Raw genomic sequence first — 22,989 nt, 5'->3', positions numbered from 1 at the left:
ATACAAGAGAATAATAAAAAGTAGCACTTGCATGCATTGTAACAACAACAAAGTATAGAACGGAAAAAAATGTACAAATTAATAAGAAACAAAACAAAAAATAAGAGATGAAGAAAAAAGTGAACATTTTGGAGTATCTGTTTTTAAAGAAAAAAATATATATAGTAAAAATAGCATATACAAGCCAGTAAATGTTTTGTTAAATCATTACATGTGTATTTCAAGATGATATTCAATGCAAATAACTTAAGATATTATTAAAAACTTATCAGTGTTAAATAAAATGTAAAGAACTAAAACCTGAAATTATTGTATTGTATATTATATTTTGTCAAAGATATATTGAAAAAGATTTATAAGTTATATATTGCATATTAAATAGACACATAATTTGCAATTTGCATTGATTGATTGATAATCTCTAAGAGGAGAGAAGAAAAAAAGAGGCAGAAGTGTGTCAAAAAGGCAACAAATGTTGTATTTTAAAATGAATTTTATACTTCAGTCAAAAAAATAAAAATTTACACAGGATTTTACAGAACAGGTTGTATACATGCAATGTATATTTACTAGTAATTTACATCTATGTCTCTAAGCATTTAGAGGAAACAAAAAACAAGCAACCAATCCTGTATATTTTCCAGTTAATTAACACTTATAACAATACTAAATAGATAAAGTATTGTGATAGGTATTTACACAAAGTTTTACCAATGCATACATATTTACTATTACATTTTTGTTTTTGACCATGTTTATTTATTTATTTTGAAATAATAGAGTGAACAAAAGCTAATTGCGAAAAAAGCAATGGTTGTTTATTACAGAATAGATTGTATACATGTAATGTATATTAACTAGTATTTTGTATATATGTCTCTAAACAGTGAGAGGAAACAAAAAAAAATCAACCAATCCTGTATATTTTCCATTAAATAATTTTACACAGGATTTCACAGAATAGATTGTATACATGTAATGTATATTAACTAGTAATTTACATCTATGTCTCTAAACATTGAGAGGAAACCAAAAAAAACAAAAACAAGCAGCCAACCCTGTATTTTCAAGTTAATTAATACTTAAACAATACTAAATACATACAGTATTGTGATAGGTATTTATACAAAGTTTTACCAATATATACATATTTACAATTATATTTTTGTTTTTGAGCATGTTTATTTATGTATTTTAAAACAAAAGAGTGAATAAAAGCTAATTAGAAAAAAAGCAGTGGTTGTCTATTACAGAATAGGTTGTTAACATGTAATGTATATTTACTAGTAATTTATATCTTTGTCTCTTAACAGTGAGAAGAAACAAAAAACAAGCAACCAATCCTGTATATTTTCCAGTAAATTAACACTTATAACAATACTAAATACATACAGTATTGTGATAGGTATTTACACAAAGTTTTACCAGTATATACATATTTACTATTACATTTTTGTTTTTGAACATGTTTATATATTTATTTTGAAACAAAAGAGTGAACAAAAGCTAAGTGCGAAAAAAGCAATGGTTGTTTATTACAGAGTAGATTGTATACATGTAATGTATATTAACTAGTAATTTGTATATATGTCTCTAAACAGTGAGAGGAAACAAAAAAAAAGCAATGGTTGTTTATTACAGAGTAGATTGTATACATGTAATGTATATTAACTAGTAATTTGTATATATGTCTCTAAACAGTGAGAGGAAACAAAAAAAAATCAACCAATCCTGTATATTTTCCATTAAGTAATTTTAAACAGGATTTCACAGAATAGATTGTATAAATGTAATGTATATTTACTAGTAATTTACATCTATGTCTATAAACATTGAGAGGAAACCAAAAAAAACAACAAGCAGACAACCATGTATATTTTCCAGTTAATTAGTATTAAAACAATACTAAATACATACAGTATTGTGTGAGGTATTTATACAAAGTTTTACCAATATATACATATTTACAATTATATTTTTGTTTTTGAGCATGTTTATTTATGTATTTTAAAACAAAAGAGTGAATAAAAGTTAATTAGAAAAAAAGCAGTGGTTGTTTATTACAGAATAGGTTGTATACATGAAATGTATATTAACTAGTAATTTATATCTTTGTCTCTGAACAGTGAGAAGAAACAAAAACAAGCAACCAATCCTGTATATTTTCCAGTAAATAAACACTTGAAACAATACTAAATGCATACAGAATTGTGATAGGTATTTATACAAGGTTTTACCAATAAATACATATTTACAATTTTATTTTTGTTTATGACCATGATCATTACAAAAAATAAAATTAGAGTTAACAAAAGCTAACAGCGAACAAGCAGGGGTTCTTTATTACTTGTGTCTTGTACTGAATTACTTTTATGATTTAGTGATAACAAGGGGAGTAACTGTGCTGATAAGTTATGCAAGGAATGCTAGGGCGTACCTACAACATTGGTACAGTTAAAAAATAGGTGAAAGAAAAAAAGAAAAAAAAAGTTATTATTTTACAAAAAGACGACCGCTATAAGTTTAATACAGCGGTTTATGACCACAATTAAATTCCGTTAAATAAGAACAAGACTCGTGTTTGAGAAACAAATAAAGACAGAAAAAAGTGTTCGTTAAATCTACGAAATTCAGTGCAATTATTAATTATCAGTTTCTCTAGACATTGATATATCATTCACATCTTTATGACTATAGTTATAGCTTCTGGTTGACTGTCTTAGAGATCCCCTGGGAGGAGACGTTGAGAGAATCTGAATATGATTTTCTTGGCCACGGCTTCGTTAACCAGCTTTTGTAGTCCACGTATGCTACTTGCGTAGCGTGTTGGTTTCCTTTGAAAAGCGCGTAGATTTTTCCCTCGAAGGACCAACATTTTTCTACATTAGCTCTATCCTTGAGTCGCACTGAGGCCAACACTTCTGCGTTTAGCTTTGTAAGGTCCTCGTTAACGAAGATACCGGTGCCTTTGAATAACTTAGCTTTTTGTAAGATATCGATTTTTGTTTGTCGCCTCACAAATTTGATTATGACTGGCCTGTTTTCGCTTGGTTTGAACTTTCCCAGTCGATGGGCGATGTCTATATCACTCGGTGTTATCTGAATGCCTAGGTGTTCATTTAAGAGCGAGACTATTCTCTGTGTCACGGAAGCTGACGATTGGCGCTCGTGATCGTCCGGAACGCTGGTCATTCTGATGTTGTTGCGTCTACTGTACTGCTCAGTATTATTTTCAAATTCCTTATGACTAGGAGCAGTGTTCTTTTCAGCTTGTAACGTTTCGTTTTTGTTTTTTAGTTCCTCGATTTGTTTGTTTTTGACTAAGATTTCATTTTGTAATTTTTCAATGTCATGTTTTTGTTCAAAAACATTTCCTTCTAAGATTTAAATTCTGCGTATAACAGTTCCAAGCAGTTTCTCTTTTAAGAGCTCAACAGTTTCCGTAACGATTTCTTTAATGAACGAAGAATCTTCTTTTGTTAGAACTTTTGAAAGCTTATTGTTTATTTCCTTAAGTTTTTTTTTCAATTAGTTGCTCAGATGTCTCACTAGTTTTTTTCGGTGCACTTTTTACAAAGGTTGCCATTGTTTTTTGTTTCTTGGAATCAGGTTTTGAGTTTTTCTGTTTACCACTATTAGGGGGGTTGCTTTGAACGACTGCGTCATCCTTTTCAAAAACCGTACTGTCCAGTAGGCTTGTTTCTGCGTTTGTTGTTTCGCTTGCAGTTGATGAGTGCTGCCGTCTTTTCATCTTGTTTATTATGCTACTTTAGCGCTACTTTAGCGCTATTGCTTGTTTGGTAAGCCGCTTACACGTATTTACCGTCAATATGCCTCCTTAATAAATCGCTATATTGTATTGTAATATTTGTAGATGCGTATTTGTGTACATAATTCTAGAGTTACCGCGAAACTTCTGAAACTTTCTTCATTGAAGAAATGTCCTTTGCATGATCAACACAATTAATTATCAACACAAGCAAATACAATAATATATTTTATGACGTAGAATAAACACATTATTGCAAACTATTCGTTCTTAATCTGCCTACTGATGTACAGTTTTACATTTGGTGGCAAAGATTTCACAGTTGTTCTCCTACACGTTGTGCCTTGTTTGTTTTCTATCTAACCATAAGCCAGCTCAAGCGTTCTTTCTAGTTTCTACTGCAACAGGAAACCAATAACATATTCGATGAAGAAGAACTCATTAATTGATAGGATTCATGTTCACCTTGATGTCATGGCGCCAGTACAACAATCGGAACAAGGCAATTTGGCCTCCTTTTTACCATACAAAATAAGAGTATCTGTTATCTTGTTAAGAAGACTTTGCGGTTAATGTTTTATTTTTATTTTTGTTCAACCGGCTGAAAACGTTTAATGCATACTCTATAATGAAGTGCATCCTTCTGTAATTAACTACGCATTTTATTTGAGAATGACCTGACCGTATTTCGCGTTGCATAACGCGTTATGCAAAACTTGTGATTTCTGTAAGAATTGTATACATATTTAATGTACGTATCGCAACATCGCATACACGTGACGACAAGCGCTAAAATATAAATGAATAATGTATCTAACGAATTTGAGACATAACATTTCAATAGCAAAATTAAGTAGAAACTGTGTAGCCCTAATGCACGTGTTCCAGATATATATGTTAGATAACTATGTAGGTTTGACGGTCAATATATGTAGGAGATATCGAATCTTGCCTAAAGGTTCTTAATTCAGCCTTTTAAGCAGAGATGCACCATGCGTGTGTATACAATATCGTAAAAACAGTTTCCCAACGATGTTGAGTCCGTACTTCACTTAAAGCTAGACTTTATGGTCTCTCTTTTCAATTATGGCGATATACGTTATACGCCCTGACAATGACGCGTCCTCGTTTGTAAAAGATAAGATTGCACGCGTTTGTAATAACATATTATTGTCTCGGTCAATTCAATAGTGTTCACTTGCAATCTCATATCTAAAACAAATGTTGATCTGTTTTCAGACCATACAACGTTTCCATGGGCTAAAAGATTAAAGATCTTTCCAAACGGACGAAATCTTTTCAATATACATAACTATCTGACCGATGGCATATAAGTAACCAAAACTAATTCTAAAATCAAATACATGTTTAACGCCCGTTAAACCAACTTATGAATCAGCAATAGATATATGCTTACAATCATTAGTTTAACTTCCAGGGATACATAAAATGACAAGAAAACTGTTAAAATGGAGACTAAAGAGGTGAGTCATTTTGATTTTTCACAGATATGCTCTACTTGGAGAACTTTTCTCCAAAAAAGCTTAATATGCTGTTCGACCGAACACACATTATATATGTAAATGTGTACTTGATAAAGATTATTGTTTTGAATCCGTCCTGAAATCGTTTTCCTGACGCTTACCTAGATAGACAATGAAGTTGACATGTCATCGAAATTCTTACTCGTAACAGTCGACTATTGAGTTAATTTGTCATATTTGAATGAAACGCCAGTTAAATTTTCTGGATGTACACCAGTGGGCCATATTAATGAACCTGCACGGGAATTATCCTTTCGTGGATCCGTACAAAAGTCGTTCTGATCGTCCACTGCTAAAACAATTTACTAGAGCAAAACTTGCTTTGTGAAATTGTGAAACCATTTTATCTTTCAAATGGCAACTCCTGAACACCAAAGTTTGTATGGATTCGTTGAGTGATATTGGGGCCGTTATGTCAGAGCATATATCATTTTACTGGGTATGTGTACCAGGTAAATACCAGGTTACTACCAGTTAACTATACATAACGCAAGTAAATTGATCATTATCATCACGTGGTAAAGCCATGAATGCAAATTGCGCATGTTTATATTTTATATATAAAATGATCAATCTACTTCCGTTATTTATAGTGTGTATATCGTTATGTCACATATTTTCGCAGTGTACTTTCGATTTCACATCGTTAAATTGTATTACCGAATATACTGAAAATATTAAAACTTAACAACTTTTTTTCAAGTAATATAATATACCAGTCGTGATATTTTAATCAATATAAACTAATAATTGTAAAAATACGGTATTCTAGAACTTTTCTTTTCTTCGTCAATCTGGTTGATAGCTCCTTTAATCTAAGAAATGATTTGTTGGTACACACTTACTACTGTTGTTTCTTTTAAGATTCATTTTACGTTTCGCTGTTACTGTTATATTTATAAACTAAAATACATATTAATGACTCTTGCTTTTTCGCAAATTAATTAAATTACAACAGTATATGTTTATTCAAATAATAAGACTTTGAATAACATATAACTATGTGATTATAACATTTCGAATGACATAACATGTTTATTTCAAAATCAGTTCCATTGTTGTGAGCCACTTTCAACCCATTTGGAAGTCAACATGTTTGCTTCTTTAATTCTGTGCGCATTAACGGGATCGAATTGGCTGGTCACCTTAAAGCTGCTGGTGAAATCCAAAACAAATATTAACTGGCTTTTCTTTTGACTGCCTGCCTCGGAGCCTTGCGTCTGTATAAAACTAATGATCCCTTAAACAAAGCGCTTAAATTAAATTCATGTATTTGTGTTAATCAGTGTTAAAGCAAGAACAAAAAAAATGACATATCAAACCATCAACACATAATGATGGTGTCACCATCACTGATAATATTAGAACAGCAATATAACTCGATCCTCCAAAGTAATTCACACGAACGAGAGATATGCTGACTACGAATACAACTTATGTATCCCTACTATATCTTGGTGAATCGTGGCCCTTCCAAAACGATTTGCGACAAAAGGAATTATTGTGATGTCGCTTACAATATAAAATATTGAAATATGTCAAATGGATAAAATATCCGACTGTTACGAGTAAAAATTTCGATGAAAATGCGAAATGCCAACTACATTGTCTATCAAGGTCAGCTTTAAGAAAACGATTTTGGGACGGATTCTAAAGCATTATCTATATTTAGGTCAAATTTACCATAAATAATATGTGTGCGGTCGAAAAGCATGGAGCTTTTTTGGAGAAAAGGTTTCCTAGTAGAGCATATATGTGAAAACTCAAATCGACTCACATCTCTAAGCTCCTTTTTGACAGTTTCCTGTCAATTTATGTATCTCGGGAAGTACAACTTATGATTTTAAGCGTATCCGTAATGGGGATTAATGAATTGGTTTACCGGGCGTGATGCACTAGCTTAAGATGTCATTTATGAATCAGCTGTATTAGGAAAGCTGCTTTGTTTTCTCGTAAAAATATTTATTAAAAAAGAACACGAACCAATCAGACAAAACCGAGCAATGTTTACAATGTTTTTAAGCTATACGAATTTACTAAAAAATATATTGCAATATTTTAAACTTGATACAGAATCGACATTTTAGCCATGTGGAGGTGAGTCTGCGATTATGACCCTATTTTGCAATTAGTTTGACATCCGTCATTCGTAGGTTTTTTAAACCCCACTGCTTTGTATTGCCGGTTGCAAGGCGGCATCCCAAGTTATGTTCATTTTGTTTTTGTGCGTCTTGTGTGCTGTTGTGAAATATGTTTTGTTATCATCTGGTGTCTGGTTATTGTTTCCATGCAATAAATAAAGGACTACAAAGTATTATAACGGTTTCTTACTTGTTGAGGCATCGGAAGTTTCACGTTCATTGTACTAATGGGCTCTTTGACCCAAGCCTTCCTGGACTTTTATGTCTATGTCCTCCATACATTACCAAGTCCGTTTAACTCAATTTAGAAAAAATAGCTACTAACAAATACCTTTACTATTTTAGCAGTAGATACTTTGTCCTGGCAAAAATTGAAAACTGACATAGCGTATATACGTGGCAAATGCAAAATAAAACTGTCTTTCACACAATATGTTAATGTATCTACAAGGCAGATGAGAAATTTGGAGTTATCAACTGAATGAATTAAACATTTCGGTTCCTATATATGTGATATTGTAAACATTTTAATTGGTTGTTTTCTTTTTGTTGGATCTGCCTTAATTTGTATTTCCAATTCAACTCCGCGCACCTTTTTCCGTAATATCGTGGGACAGGCAACATTGGGGCGACGAGGCTAATGTAGCATTCTTGGTTGTGATATTTCACTGCATTTATGTTGAATTTGTAGTGTAAGAAACACTTGACTCAAGTTGCCATTGGGATGAAAAGGACATTTTATCAATTTGCTTATTGAATTGATTTTCATTTTTCAAGCTGTATACAGAAATCAGTTATGTTTAGTAGTTTCATTATTTTATTGTGATCGCTTGTTTTAATATAATCATTTGCTGTTAACAGTAATTTTGAGTAAGAACGTACGATCGTTTGACTTGAACGCAACTAAAAAAACATTTTTGTTCAGTCGTATTCTTTTCAGGTATAGAAAAATCAACCCGGGTCCAATATTAGTCCAGCAGGTACGAATAATTGTTTGCTCAGGACGACAATTTGTAACTTATTATAGTAACATAATGTATTATGACTGTTTAACACCAAACTTTCACTCATATTGTACCATAAAAAATAAACTTATAAGTTGAGCAAAACTACAAGTGGTAATAATGGTTGCTTATTATTACAAGTCTTTTTTTTAAATAACGCGTTTATTTCTACGGTTGATGATACAATTTCTGATTGTGCTAAACGGGGACCAATGAAAACAGCTATTGTGCGAGTTTCTACTGCCCGATAAGGGGCAGCGGATAAATGGATTTACTTATACCAGCTTACTTGCCAAAATATTGGGGCGGTCACCGCCTTCCCGCCCCCTTTTCCGCCATTATGGCGTAACTATAGTGAGTCCCAGATGCGACTCGTGTTGGTCTAATATGGGTCATTCATTATACCCCAATTACTTTCCATTACAATTAAAAGAATTTGATTACAACCGTTCCTCACTAGGGAACACAAACAAATAACGTTATGGAATGTCAATTATTTTTCAAAACAGTTTCTGAAATATTGGTCCCATATGGATTGTATGGATTGAATCTGGGGGAAAAAACAAATGGTCTTTTCGAAACGGGTGGGCAAATATGAGCATGTCTAGATACGATTACCTACTAAATCGAACCAATCTGTTCATTGACGGAAAGTCATTTATTATGCATGAACAACCACTCTTCGACAAGATTGCCTGAAAGCTGACCGCCTGTCCTCCTCAGTTTTCTCCCTTATAGCAAACCATAGACAGTAATCAACTCTCAATGGTGCGTCATTTTGTCACAACAAATATACAACATCCGCAATTAACATAACTGATTGCATAAACATAATGCGCTTTACAATTGATAACGCATGCATACATGTATTTGATTTATTGCCTCCACTAATACAGATACCGATTAACTGATCAAAATACTAAAAATTTGACAGATTGGTATTTAATGTACAAATTCATTGTAATAATTTCAGTAGGATCTTTGTCAAATGGAAAATTCTGAACGGATACCGAAGCAATAAAACAGGTCAACTCTAAAAAATACTGATACGTTTGCACTACCTGTAAAGATTAACGCCGTATCGTTTTGGGTGAATGCTAATTCTTGTAAAGTAAATTCCGTCATGCTTTACAAAAAAAATAAAACGAGGCGTTTATGATCATCACAATAAAATATATTTAATAATAAAACCTCACAATTTCTTTGACATTAAGGAAATTCGTGATTTGCTTTCATAATAACTACCAATGCTAAAGGTGTTTACATATTTTTAACATGTGTAACGATACATATGTTCTGGGAACGCAACTATATTTGGAATCGTCTACAATAGTGAACAAATCAAGAAAAATAAACATTTGTAATAATTTGGCGTTAATAGCCTTTGAACGAAACATCTACCTATCCATGCTGTCATGTGTCCATTGTTAAAGGCTGTCAGTGGTAGAGGTGCCCCTTATTGAAGTATAACGTCTGGTGTCTAATTGCTTGGATATTATCATATGCCATAAATAAAGAACCTCGTAGAGAACATAAGACGTCTATCGTACTGATGGTAGAGTATTACATCACGCATTTCCTCAGGCGGTTTTAGTCCCCTGGACTTCAAAATAAAATTCACCGCGACGCCTGTTTTTCCAATAATTTCGCCTCGACGCTTAAACGCTTCACAAGCAATTGCAAGCTGTGATCCGAATGGTGTCTTCATTCGTCACACGACCAATCAAAGCACGCAGGCGCCAATGAGCTATATAAGCATAAGGGGCGTAAACGGATAGTTTATGGGGACCAATCATAGTGTTTGTCCCCTATTTATAATCGATTATTACCGGTTCACTTGGTGTAAGGGCAATTTAAGGTATGTTCAATGTGTGTGTTTGTTTTATTTTAATTGTTTAAGACAATTTCAGCGATGCTTAAAACATAAACAATAACTGGTGTTTGTTTCGGGTGTGTGAAATATAAGTTATGATTGCAATTAATGAAAGTCAAACGTCTCAATTTATCGCTCCCGACCACTTAAAATATGTTCCCAATATTTTCTCAATAGCGATTTGAAATTAACAGCACCAACATTTAATGTATTTACATCCAACATTTTCTTTATTTTTTTTATTTATTTAGTGGATGGCCATCCATTTCAGAAAAAGCCCAAACTATCTATACAAGCCGTCAAGAAAAGAATTACAACATAAATATGTTGTTGTTGTTTTTTTCTTTAATATCCCTTTGTGTTAAAACAAAACGATTTAAAACATCTTATTCAAGAGTAACAACTTGTGTGTGTTTCATACTGCCAGAGGGGCTTCAGAAAAATGGATACAAACAGAAAGTCATGCTAGCCTGAAGTCATTCTGTCCCCAATATTCTGATGATGGCCAGCATAGAAGGATAGGATATTTAGGCAGTGGACTCCATAAGAATGATGTTTGCCTTACACCATCAGAAGCTACGAAGATTATTTTTTACATTGTATGTCTGTATACTTGTGGTAAAATATGTACGGAGGTAACCTTATTTTTATTGCTTTTTACGTCATTTTATGCGTTCTTATGCCTACTGTTATTTTGACTGTTATTAAATATCATAATTTATTACTTTAATCGAATAAATTGACGAAACATAAATAAATAATACAATTAAATGTTGTCTTTTAATAGCTTCAAAGTAGTGTAGATCTTAATAAGAAAAAAATCGACACGCGCACGCCCTTTCGCACCAACCCTCTTCGCTTTCCTTTTCGGCTGTGCCTGACCAAAATCCTGGGGAAGTGTCTGTTACATTATTACATATTTTATAGGATTGTATCGCCTCTCAATAATTTCCTATTACCGAAAAACAATACCAAACCCTTAAAAATTGTATCCTTACCGTTTGAAGATTGTCTACCGTCAAAACAATATTTCTTATAGATTTTAATAAGTCACGCAGATAAGTGTGCTTCAAATTATATATATGTCAAATGCTTTGGAAGTTGACTTTCCGAAGTCTATTTCTTAATCTACAATACATTAAATTTACCATATATCAATCTTGTATTAACTACAAACATAGATATTATTAGAATCACACAAATATGATAAAATTTACCGAACTCTTACAAACTGACAACGCAAAAACAATTTAAAATCTTGCAACATTTATTTTTAAAGCAACTAAATTGAGAACTGAATTGTTTTATCAATTATGATTTCTCTCCATATATTACTGTATATTTGAATGAATAGCAATGAAAGCTATATCTATAGACAGTCTTAAAAAATCAAGTGTATTTGAATAAAATACGACTACAATATGCATATTATACACTTACCTTAAATAAGTACGTAACTGTAAACAGTATTATTTATATATACATGCTAAAAATAGCTGTTTATTTTTAATATGCATGTCTTTAGAGTTGCCAATTCTTTTATTGTTAATTCTAAATTTATATTGCTACAATTATATATTTATATGCCTGTATGTCATTGACCACTGTTGACTACATTGTGTGTTAAATGTATGTGTTCACATGGGCTTCAAGCCTAATGTATTCTGAAATAAAAGCTTTATAAACGAATAAACACAGAAATATGTTATTTTAAATGTTATGCTACGTTCTCAAAAACAAATCTTGAATACAGATTTATTCTAACCACACAAACACAAATGCATGCTCGATTAGCTGGGTTGGGAATAAACACGAACTGTCTCTAAAGATGAATAATGCCCCAATATACTCTCAGTGCTGAACATTCACATTTAATCTTAAAGTTTAATCTTCAAGGTAGCCATGCTATTTCGAAGTCCTGTAATACATACAATTTAGCGAGATGACCAGACGATGTTTTTTTTGTGAACGGCTGTCGTTAGACATTTGACCTTGAAGGTAACTGTTGGTTCTCCTTTACATTACACAAAGTCATAGTATAAAGGCGATACAGGTTATATCCCTCTCACATCTGACTGGTGTCCTGTCTTCGATCAAAACAGTGAATGCGCCGATAGTCGTAGTAAGAATGCCATTGTGGTTTTCATAACAGATCCCAATACAATCATCACGTCTTGATATATGTTTTCTTTGCGGCATTCATACGAAGTCCTTCGCGCTTCACTGCGCTTACACTGCGATCCTTCTGCTTTAACGCGGCCCTAATAGGCGATGTCACGGCGTGAACACTACGTTCTTGGCGTTGCTTACACAACTCTTCTGCAACCATGGCGTTTGCACTGCAAATGCACTGCAATCCTACATCGATTGCGCTACGCGCATACGAATGATGATTTTATATGCATAACTTTTCGTATATTTATTCGCTGCCACGTGTGAATACGTGAATGTATTTTATATCAATTAACTAGCCCGGCCTTCGCCCAAGTGCAATGATAGTAGGCGCAAAAGTCAAGACACCGACGACAGTCGAGGCAAAATTTAAAGCTTGTCTAGAGCACCCTGAAAGAACAAGACGAAGAAGTATCCTTAAATGCGTTTATTGACATAGTTATCTGGCTCACACATCTTCGCCTGATTCAGCTTGATCAATTGCACTGTTTATTTGTTACTGCTTGTTAAGTGTCATAACAATATAATCATAAGCTAGTCCAAGATATCTATTTTGACAATTAAGCATTACATATTGTTTTAGTTTCAACGTTATAACAAAAATATATGCTGAGCAAATTTTATGAATATTTAACAAAACATGTGACTTCGACAGTGTTCACAAGGTTTCAACCTTTGCGACCATGTTTTTTAATTAATCGGCGCATTTTCAAACTCAGCCGGATATGATTACAAGGAAACTTTCCGGGTAACATGCTTTAAAAATAGGGTAAACATGTGACTTTTGTGAGTGTGCACAGGATTTCCCTATTGCCATATAAGGCCGCCATGTATTTCAAAGGACCAGACCTATTTTCGACTTTAGCTGAGGTATCAGTAGTAAGAATATTATGAGCGAATTTAAGGAAATATGACATCTGAAGTGTTCTTATGATTTTATTTTATTTAATTGAACAAGTGACCTACATTCTTACCCTGTTTTGAATTCGGCCGAGATCTCTTTACAACAAATGCCTGCCCACGTTTTATGGATATTGGTTAACAAATGTCTAGACTGGTCACAATGTAAAAGGTTGACGACGCGCCATGAACGCCATGAAGTGATCACAAAGGCTGACAATGACCACATAGTGACCTTAATGATACTCTAGCATATAATTATTCGTTGGTAAACATACTTAAATTGGCAATTCAAGTGATCATAAACACATGAACATAGCTTTAAACTTTGTCTGATTTTCTTAAGTTATGTCATGGACAATTGGTTGTTAAAGTGTGATTATTTACCTTGCATAAAAATTAAGAAACAGCAATATTGTCAATGTTTTGAATTAAACTACCGTGTCCAACATTTATGATTATTAGTTTTTAGATGCTCCACCACTATAATTAAAGTGCCCACATTTTGAATTAATTACTCATTATCAGTAACCTCCTGAAAAATCATTTAAAATTATTTACCTGACAATATGGGCATGTCTAGGCTATAGGGTAAACAGTTTAATCAATGGGGATCAAAAGATACTAAGAATTCGAGCAAGAACGAACATTTCCATATAACTTATCTTTTGTTATCAAATGGCTACTATATCTATGATAACTGCTTGAACAATCGTTTAAACAGAACAAGCTGATAATGTGCACATGTTTCTCCCTATCATGATACTATTATAAACAGTATTATCGAAATACGAGCATTAGCGTGTAAGATCTCACGCGGAAATGAACTTTAAGTAAAAAGGCAATAACTCCCTTAAAATCACTGGAGCGGAATTGCCTGAAAAAAACAAGTTTCGTAAAATGTTAATTATTTTTTTGTCTGTTATCTCAAATGGAACCGATGTATTTGACGGTCGAAATGATGGGCATCGATGGGCTGCAATAGAAAGTCGAGTACATTTATTACACACACCATCAACTATGAATAAATTCATTGAAGAAAATTTCCTTGTAACTTTGGCATAGACTTCTCTCCATGTCATATCTCAAATAACTAACATAAGTTCAATATAATCATTTCTCTTGATAATCATGCAATGGACAGTGAGCTCTCTGATACATTGAAGTATTGAAATGTTTTCTATTATCCTCGTTAGTGTACTCAAATACTGAAAACAACGTATTAATAAATACCTTCTAATAATGGAGCGAAATGAATAAAAGGTAGGTTACTCTATGGAACGCCATAGCTGTCTTACGTTGTGACATTTCTTTCTATCTTCTTCAGAAGGCGTCTTATTATGTCAAACCGCCGTGATATTTTGTCAAAATCATGTGCTGACTTGTCAAAATACAGTCATATTATGTCGAACAGTCGTGCTATCTTGTCAAAATCATGTGCTGACTTGTCAAAATACAGTCCTATTATGTCGAACAGTCGTGCTATCTTGTCAAAATCATGTGCTGACTTGTCAAAATACAGTCCTATTATGTCGAACAGTCGTGCTATTTTGTCAAAATCATGTGATGACTTGTCAAAATACAGTACAATTATGTCGAACAGTCGTGCTATCTTGTTAACATCATGTGCTGACTTGTCAAAATACAGTCCTATTATGTCGAACAGTCGTGCTATCTTGTCAAAATCATGTGCTGACTTGTCAAAATACAGTCCTATTATGTCGAACATTCGTGCTATTGTGTCAAAATCATGTGCTGACTTGTCAAAATACAGTCCTATTATGTCGAACAGTCGTGCTATCTTGTCAAAATCATGTGCTGACTTGTCAAAATACAGTCCTATTATGTCGAACATTCGTGCTATCTTGTCAAAATCATGTGCTGACTTGTCAAAATACAGTCCTATTATGTCGAACAGTCGTGCTATCTTGTCAAAATCATGTGCTGACTTGTCAAAATATAGTCCTATTATGTCGAACAGTCGTGCATTCCTGTCCAGATGTGGTGTTGACTCGTCAAAATACAGTCTTATCATGTCAAACCGTCGTGTTATCTTGTCAAAATAATGTGCTGACTTGTCAAAATACAGTCCTATTATGTCGAACAGTCGTGCTATCTTGTCAAAATCATGTGCTGACTTGTCAAAATACAGTCCTATTATGTCGAACAGTCGTGCTATCTTGTCAAAATCATGTGCTGACTTGTCAAAATACAGTCCTATTATGTCGAACAGTCGTGCTATCTTGTCAAAATCATGTGCTGACTTGTCAAAATATAGTCCTATTATGTCGAACAGTCGTGCTATCTTGTCCAGATGTGATGTTGACTTGTCAAAATACCGTCTTATTATGTCAAACCGTCGTGTTATCTTGTCAAAATCATGTGCTGACTTGTCAAAATACAGTCCTATTATGTTGAACAGTCGTGCTATCTTCTTCAAATGTGATGTTGACTTGTCAAAATACTGTCCTATTATGTCAAACAGTCGTGTTGACTGTTGTTCACTTTCATGATGTTCGTTTCTGTATTGTGTAGTATTGCATGTAATTTGTTAATGTTAATCTTCTTGTTTTGCATCTCAAATCAATGCCACAAAGTATAACGTCAAAACTGAAAAAAGTTTTTAATATGCATGAATGTTTTATGGCCACAATAAAACAAATGAAGAATAATTGCTAAAAGTAATACTTTTTATACCAATTTTTGGAACTTTGTTCATGCCTTTTTACACAAATGGTAAAATGGTATCAGTTAGCAATTGATGTTGGCTAATTGATGTCAAATTGATATAGTGAGTGGTAGTGTGCATTTAGTTGTGAATGTTATTCTCATGTCCCTTGATACCACATTATTTGCGAATATTTTGTGTTCCTACTATTTCTAGTCTAAAAAAACAAAATGTTGCTATCCACATGTACGTGTAGCTTAAGATCAAATGATCTGAAAAGAAATGCTGTGGATACATGAAGAACCTTTAAAAAAGGGGATAGCTCATGTTTTACATATTTTAAAAGAACAGAAAATTCTTAAGTGAAGCGTGTAATAGACAAAGTATTGATAAAGTATAAATGTGTTCATGATTATATATATTTGTTTACTCATATTTGCTGTATATAATATATGTATTCACTTTCATGTTTGATAATTTGCTCTGTATGTCTTTGAAGTCTATGTTATGTTTTTATATTAATTAATACGCTAAGCACTGTTCTGTACATTAAGGTTTTATATTTTGAAATTCAAGCATAAAAAGACCATGTTAACAAACAAACAAATAGATGATTATTGACACTAAAGGAGTTTTATGCAGTAAAATATTGTACCAATGAAGTCAATGTTTTACTTATCCATGAACGTTTCTTCCTCTTGTAATTCTAGCTTTTATTAAAGAATCACATGCACGATTTCTGGTTTCAGACATATGTTTAATGCTATTTTAATAACAGTACGCCTTTTGGGAGAAGTTTAAGTACAATGTAAACCTACAAACTCACATTTAAGTTTGCATCAGACAATCATTTGGCTTGATCCATATAAATACTTGTAGATGATGTGAATTTTGTTATTTTTTCATTGAACCAGTTATTGTTCTATTTTTTTAAAGCAAAACAAACTATTGTAAAGCTACTTGTTAGTCAGCAGATGTTTATGAACAACAGAAGTTTTTATTTCTTTTGAATGATGTGTGAACATTAGGGGCTTAACAATGTGTCATGTACTGTCAGTTAGCAGGTTTTTTGGTTTAATATGGATTTAATGTAATAGGAAAGAACTTGAACACTTGCCTTAACTTCTGAGGTTTTAGAGTGAGTCTGGCCCAGAGTAAAGTGTACAGTACCTGTCTTAAGTAAATACATTTTGATGAAAGCACAATATATTGAAGACATATTTTATTTCTACCGTTGTGATTTTTTTGCAAAAATATATTGAGTTAGTGACAAAATGTGAAATGTAAAAAGAATAAGTGTTGCATAAAAAATGTGATTTTATGTCTTTCTTTTACAAGGTTTTCATTAACTGATAGCCAAAGTCTGTGTCTTAAGATGCAATTCGTTTTGGAAATCAGTTTGAAAAACTCTGTAAATAGTGTTATTTACATTGCACACACTTGCATTGTTCCAAACGATGTAAGGGCCATTAAATTTATTGTAAAATTAGTATATGGGAATTATATGTTGTTGTTTTTTCTGTCATTTATAAGAAAACTATAAGTGTATCCATTGTTTTCTTTATATTTGTAATGTATGTTGTTTAAGCTTGTGGACGTCCCTTATCACTATAAATGTTTTTAATTGCATGTATTATTATGCCCCCGAAGGTGGGCATATAGTGATCGCACTGTGCTGTCTGTCTGTCCGTCTGAAATTCCGTCACACTTTGTGTTTAGGTTTTGAAAAATGTGGAAAAACACTTTGCGTTTAGGTTTAGAAAATTGTGGAAAAAGGGGGCATATGTCATCCTATGGTGACAAGCCTTGTTGAGGGTTTTAGTATTCGACTGGATTAAGTAAATCTCAGAATGGTCATACCTGTGTTTTTATGCCCCCGGTACAGGCCGGTAGGGTGGCATATAGTGATCGTACTGTCTGTCCATCTGTCTGTCTGTCCTTCTGAAATTCTGTCACATTTGCGTTAAGGTTTCAAAAAATGTTCATAACTTCTATGTCGCTTCAGATGTAACCTTCATATTTGGTATGCATGTGCATATGGACAAGGCCTTTTCATACGCACACATTTTTTTACCCCTTTCACCTTGACCTTGAACTTAGGTTCCGCGTTTATGTTTCGAAATCTGCGTTTAGGTTTTGAATAATACTCATAACTTCTATGTCGCTTCAAATGTAACCTTCATATTTGGCATGCATGTGTATCTCATGGAGCTGGTTATTTTGAGTGGTGAAAGGTCAAGGTCATCCTTCAAGGTCAAAGGTAAAAAAAAAGTAACCTTCATATTTGGCATGCATGTGTATCTTATGGAGCTGCACATTTTGAGTGGTGAAAGGTCAAGGTCATCCTTCAAGGTCAAAGGTAAAAAAAAATATATAAAAAATCAAAGCGGCGCATTAGGGGGCATTGTGTTTCTTACAACACATCTCTTGTTTTTCATGTAAATAATATGTCTTTCAATCACATTGTGCGAAAAGAGCTTTAATGTAAAGTATGTTTGCCCATGGTTTGTATTTTAAGGTGTTATTAAAGTATAACATGTAATAATCAAATACATGCCCTCATCCCTAAGGTTAGTGGATATTCATTTTTAGCTCTGCGGTTTTCGAAGAAAACCAGAGGTATTGTCAGCGAGCTCGTCCACCGTCTGCGTTGTCCGAAAACTTTAACATTGGCCATAACTTTTGCAATATTGAAGATAGAAACTTGATATTTGGCATGAATGTGTATCTCATGGAGCTACACATTTTGAGTGGTAAAAAGTCAAGGTCATCCTTCAAGGTCAAAGGTAAAAAACAAAATCAAAACTGCACCCACAGCCGAGCGTTGGCACCCGCTTTGCGGTGCTCTTGTTCATACTCTAACATGTATCTTTATAGTAATTGGATTAATCCGCATTTAAACAAGTTTTTGTCTTGACATATATCATCTTTCAGACAAGGCCAGTTCACTTTAATGCTCAAGTCATGCAGAGTTTTTGAATCTTCATATATTTATACTATAAAATTTCTAAAGAGTCCCTTCAATTTTGAAGCATTTTTGTTACCAGTTCAGGTTTTATTAACCAGGTTTTCCGAAGGAAAAAACTGGTTATTAGAAATGAGCGAATGCGGGCGGGCTGGCTGGCGGGCGGGCGGAACAAGCTTGTCCGCTTTCTATTTCAAATAGTTTTCATCCGATCTTTACAAAACTTGGTCAGAAGTTGTATCTAGACAATATCTAGGTCAAGTTCGAATATGGGTCATGCCGGATTAAAAACTAGGTCACGGGGTCACTTAGTGCGTTTTTAACATTGAGCATGTTGTCCGCTCTCTAATTCAAATGGTTTTCATCCGATCCTTACGAAACATGGTCAGAAATTGTATTTAGACAATATCTAGGTCAAGTTTGAATATGGGTCATGCCGGGTCAGAAACTAGGTCACGGGGTCGAAAAACAGATTGATTTTGAAACAAGGGGGATAATTGTGATGAACAATTAGTAGCAATGCACATTTTGAGTTGCAGTTGTCTCCCTTTATCAGACTTTTTTTTTATTGAAAACCTGGTTTTGTGACAATTTTGTCCCTTGTTTCACTATATTTTGCATAGGAATACTATGGTTTACTGTTTTATTGTTGAATTTTATTGTGTTTAATCACTTTGTCCAGGAGTATTTTTCAGATTATTATCTGCTATAAATTTGTTAACAGTTCAGGTTTTATTTCACCATATATTGCATAAATATGCTAAGTTTGGCTGTTATATTGTTTGAATTTTATTTTATTTCAATTTTTAGCTCACCTGATCGATGACTGTCCGGCGTGCATCTGTCCGGCGTCCGGCCACACTAATAGTCTTAACTTTCTAGCATCCACAACTCCGAGCCAATCTTTATCAAATTTGGTCACAATATCTTGAATGAGTTAACACTCAAGAGACCACATTTTGTATCTCTATAAAATCTAGACTAAATATTAAAATGGGTCAGCTGTTATAAAAACTAGGTCACTATTCCAAATCATGTGTAAACCTTGTTAACACTCTAGAGGTCACATTTCTACTTGAACATCATAGAACTGTATGAGAATGTTTGTCATTATATAAAAGCTAGATTGTGCATGGTTTCAATAGTTATCAGGTGAGCGATACAGGTCAGCATGGCCCTCTTGTGTTTTTAAGACCACTATTGTTAAATGATATTGAAACACTAACCCAGAAACACCTTTTTACAGTTTAATTATTCCCAAATGTTCTGAAAAAAAATTGATTTGAAAAAAGAATTTTTGTTCTTAGTACATGTATATAGCAAAAACCACTTCTGTGCGCAACTCCTACATTTCTCAAGGGTTTCAAACCAAACTTTCACAGATTTTTTGTCATCAAGTGTCCTGACGCATATTGTCAGGGATTTGTGATAGGACCATTTTCGGCAGAGTTGTGGCCCTTTGCTTTTTTCTGCTGTATAATAAATAGGGAAAACTCTACTTTGTACAACTCCTTCCTATATTATTTGACTACTTTACATATAAAGGCAACATTGCATGCTGGTTTTATCTTAGTCTTTGTTACTCATTACCTTGACCTACTGACCTAGTTTTCCATTTTCCAAGAATCTTAAAAACTTAATTATAGGCATAGAGCAAGAAAATCTGGATATGTGGCAATTTCATGTCAGTTGTTGGTGTGTTTTTTTTTTCATTTTAAGCTCGGATGTTTTCGGAGAAAACCCGAGGTATTGTCATAGCCAGCTCGTCGTCAGCCGTCCGACGTCCGCGTCGTCCCAAAACCTTAACATTGGCCATAACTTTTGCAATATTGAAGATAACAACTTGATATTAGACATGCATGTGCAACTCATGGAGCTGCACATTTTGAGTGGTGAAAGGTCAAGGTCATCCTTCAAGGTCAAAGGTAAAAAAAACATTATTATTTTTTATTTTATTTTTAAACTGCACCCGCAGCCAAGCGTTGACATTGGCTCTGCGGTGCTCTTGTTTTGTTTGAATGAAATTTGTAAGAATCTTTGGCCCACTTTATAACATAAAAATACTGTTTCTGATGGAGTGGGTGCGGCTTTCTCTCTTTAAACCAATTTCATTGGTGATTTTTAAAATCAGGCTCTATTTGCCACCTTGTTTGAAACATAGCCTAGCCATACTTTAAGTTTCTTTCTCTCTTCATGTGCAACAGAAGGGAAAACATTTACCCTGATTTTTTAGACTCCCTTTAGAAAAAATGATTTAAAGGTTTCTATTAGAATAAAGTTGGATGAACAAATGTTTGTTTCTTTTTTGAGTCAACAATTTGACAGCAATTTTTCGTCACACCTGAGCACCAAGTGCTCCAATTGAGCTATGATAGAGTGAGTGGTTGTCCGTCATCACTTCCCGCTAGACGCTTTATGGCTCTGGCATCTACTGACCAGGCATCTGTTGATCCGTTCGATAGGGCACTTGTTTGGTATTGACACAATATGCAACAATAAAGTCTATTCATTCTGTTCGCTTGCAGGGTATTTTTATGCCCCCCTTCGAAGAAGAGGGGGTATATTGTTTTGCTGGATGTCGGTCCGTCTGTCTGTCGGTAGACCAGTTCGTTTCCGATCAATAACTCGTCAAGAAATCGACATATTGGCTTGATACTTCACATGTGCATTGGCCTTGGACAGTAGATGACCCCTATTGAAATTGGGGTCACTAGGTTAAAGGTCAAGGTCACTATCACAATAAGTGTGAAAATTGTTTCCGATCAATAACTCGTCAACAAATTGACATATTGGCCTGATAATTCACATGTGCCTTGGCCTTGGACAGTACATGAACCCTATTGGAATTTGGGTCACTAGGTTAAAGGTCAAGGTCACTATCACACTAAGTGTGAAAATCTTTTCCGATCAATAACTTGTCAACTAATTGACATATTTGCTTGATACTTCCCATGTGCATTGGCCTTAGACAGTAAATGAGTGTCTAAGTCACACTTATATGATAAGATTAACGCTTATGGTTAGTTTTGTTGCAAACAAATCATGTGTCAAGGCCCTGTTTGGGTGGCATTAGCTTTCGACCGCGGAACCCTTGTCAAATAAAAACGCACTTTTTACCAAAACACACATTTAGCGCACTTAAAAGTGCGTTAATTGTGTGTTTTTTGTTAATATGTGCGTTTCAGTGTTCAAAAATGCATTTAAGTGCACTATTTGTGCGTTTTAACTTTTAAAGTGCGTTATTTTAGTGAAAAAGTGCGTTTTTTGTGTGTTTTCTTCATCTGTAAGTGCGCTTTTGAGTGTAGATGTGAGCAAAATGTGTGTTTTTATCTAAGAAGTGCGTCTTTTATTTAGGAAGTGCGTTTTTTGTGTGTTTTCTTCATCTGTAAGTGCGCTTTTGAGTGTAGATGTGAGCAAAATGTGTGTTTTTTATCTAAGAAGTGCGTCTTTTTTTTAGGAAGTGCGTCTTTTATCTAAGAAGTGTGTTTTAAGGTTTACAGATGTGGGTTTTTTCTCACAAAAGTGCGTTTTTCTATTTTGATGTGCGTCTTTTTTAAGCATAAGTTAGTCTTTTATTTTATAAGTGCGTTTTTATCATATGAGCTGTTTTAAACGGATGTATCTAAAAAGACACATGTTTAACACACTTCTTAAAAAGTGCGTCTTTAACAACCGTTTAGCAAATGTTGTACAGAAATTGAACAAGAAACAAAATTGTTGCAGGCTCTAACAATTTATTTACATCAAATGAATAAACATAGACATATATCTCAGTAACCTGTAATAATATAAGGGGCAATTTGAATAATTACTGGTTGTCCATATTAACCTGTGTAATGTTTACATACTTTATCATACAATTTCAATGCATACCCTATTGCTTACGTTTTAATCTCAAACATTTCTAAAATTTCCACCTAAATCAGACTGTGGGTAACTCATTAAAAATATTG

The sequence above is a fragment of the Dreissena polymorpha genome, chromosome 7 (assembly GCF_020536995.1).
Source record: "Dreissena polymorpha isolate Duluth1 chromosome 7, UMN_Dpol_1.0, whole genome shotgun sequence".
Classification (NCBI taxonomy): Eukaryota; Metazoa; Mollusca; class Bivalvia; order Myida; family Dreissenidae; genus Dreissena; species Dreissena polymorpha.
This window is presented reverse-complemented; position numbering follows the sequence as displayed.